General features: G+C 41.9%; 1 protein-coding gene across 1 annotated transcript in view; it reads left to right on the top strand.

Annotated features, from left to right (window-relative positions):
- The window catches only part of LOC138053631 (uncharacterized), a 28,236-nt gene that overhangs the window by 24,866 nt on the left and 870 nt on the right, over positions 1-2,500 (top strand). The window lies entirely within an intron of this gene.

Here is a 2,500-nt window from a genome sequence, read left to right as displayed (position 1 = left end):
GCATGGGTTGAGCATGTTCGTCGTTGTAGCGTAATGGTGGAAACTTCAGATCTGGAGGGTCCGAGTTCGTGTATCGTACAGTTCTTTGATCCCTTTCTATGTTGTAATGTTGATAAGTGTAAGAATACAGCATAAAACATTAACAAGATGTGTTGAGATGCGCAAGACGGTGCCGGAGGGAGGGAAAATCCGTTTTTGACTCCCTCAAAATGTACGAAAGAAACATTCGTTTACAATCCTTAAAAGTCGTAAAACTGTACGTATTCGAAAAACAAAGAGTTTTTAGAACCTCACATAAATTTTATGCAAAATAAATTGCTTACGCTAAATTAAATATTTACCTGAAGCCTTGTAGGCTGCTTGAACTCACAAAAAGTCCCTTTGATCTGAAAAAGTTTCGAATGCCAGCGTCGCCCAAAGAGTCGATGGTACAGACCACGAAGAAAATTCGAACTAAAACTTTCTTTCATCTTTGATCTTTCGCGCCGCCTTAAAAATGGCGCGAAAGTTTGGCGCGAACTGCAGAAAATGCCAGCGATCAACAGATCAGCAGCCGAGCAATTCAAATGTTTTAAGATCAACCGCAAGGACTTATTTCAAAACAAGGACTTTAATATCTTTTAACTTACAGAATTAATAGTTTTATACTTTTAAGTGCTCTTTTTTAGATTTTTGCCTTATTTATATATGTTTTAATTTCATCTTTTATCGTTTCTTTATGGCCCTAATTTTGACCGTTTTGCCCTAAAATTTCTGAGACTGGGGGACTGCTGCCCCCCCTCCTTACCCCCCCCCCCCCCCGTGCTCCCCCGGCTCGTACGCCTATGCCACTACGTAACTCCACCTCGGTGCATAATTGACGTATACCTCATAGCAAAACCATAAGCTGAACCTGTAACAGTGTTACAATTGTTGTGCGTAGATGATAAGGCACTTTCTTTATCGACGCCATTATTTTTGTACAGGATTGTTGCTTTGTAATCCAGAATACATGCTTTCTTAACCTTCAAATCCAACAGGTCGTGAAGAAAAACTGTCGATGTGGTTTGTTCCGGTGGTTTGCGCTGCTGTCTTCGTTGTTATTTTCACTGGGCTGTGTGCATTTAAAAAGGGATTTTTTTCCAAGAAAAAGGCGCTTTAAATGTAAGTTTCTCACAGGCAGAAAATATTGAACTCTGGCCTACCTGTCAGTAGCTTCAGAATAGTCGCTATTCAGTTTGGCGAAAGCAGGAGACAATCCTCAGGCGAACGCGGCTGTGAGTTGTTAGGGACCGTTATATTAATTAAAGTTCTTCGAGGGCGACATCGACGAAAACCTTACCCCTAAAATGTAAGTTTGCACCATCGTAAGCCATTCAAAGTTATTCCAACTCGTTAACCATGAAAAATCTGGGCAAAATATCCCTGTTCCTTCGCTCATGTGAGACGTGGCAACTGCGAGGCTGGCGCGTGTTAGTTGGCCTGATAAATTGAAGATTATAGCACCTGCTGTACAAGATCACATCACAGAAACTCATTTAAAATCGAAAGACGCTAGGTATCGTTTCTCAGGAATTGCTAGGGAAAATTCGAATATTCAAATCTCGCTTACAAAACTGGAAACAAGTTTGTTTTTTCAGCCAATCTCGTCCCCAGAGCCCACCTGTCTTTTGTTCAGCGCCAAGACGCGGAGCTCTGGAATAAGAAATCTCAACCCATCCTCTGCCTCTGAAATGACTATTATCGACAATTCCTAAGTTTCTCTAAATTGACTATTATCGTCAATTTAGGACGCTTAGCGCTTGGGAAATGGGAAATGAATATCTATTTTTAAAATCCGAACCCCAATGCCTAAACTCGCTGGACTAGTACTCGAACCTGGGAATGTTCGATCAATAACCCTTTCGCTTTGGGCGCTGGGCGCTGACCAAAAGACACGTGGGCTCTGGAAATGAGATCGGCTTTTCGGCATCGTAATATATGATTGTATTGGGTGCCTTGGAAACGCTGTGACCTTTAATGGTCAATAAAGGATTTATTATATGACTTAAAACACCAAAACAATGATCTTTGATCTTGCGGGACCAAGCGAGAAATCCCGAGCGGGCAGTATCGCTCCATCTTGCCCGCTCGGGTAGCCAATCAGAGCGCGCGATTTGGTTGATCTTGCCCGCTCACGGAGCTAGTCATATAATAAATGATTGTATTGGGTGCCTTGGAAACGCTGTGACCTTTAATGTGGAAAGCATGAGGGAAGTCAACTGATTTCCAAATACTTACAGGGCCGTAGCCAGAAAAAAAATATGACTGAGGCAATGTCCGTGGTTAAATTATCTTCGGAAGTATTTTAAGTGTTTATGATGAGTACATATTAAAGGCATTACTGAAATTACGCTTTATTTTAAAATTTCACGCAAAAATGACCGAGGCAAGTGCCTCGGTTTGCTTCATACTGGCTACAGCCCTAACTTATCAGTGTAGCTTCGGCAGACGAGGAAAAGCATAGGTCGTGGGCATTTCG

Source organism: Montipora capricornis, chromosome 1 (genome assembly GCF_036669925.1).
Source record: "Montipora capricornis isolate CH-2021 chromosome 1, ASM3666992v2, whole genome shotgun sequence".
In the NCBI taxonomy this organism is placed as follows: Eukaryota; Metazoa; Cnidaria; class Anthozoa; order Scleractinia; family Acroporidae; genus Montipora; species Montipora capricornis.
Note: the sequence above shows the minus strand (reverse complement) of the source record. Positions and strands in the feature narration are given on the sequence as shown.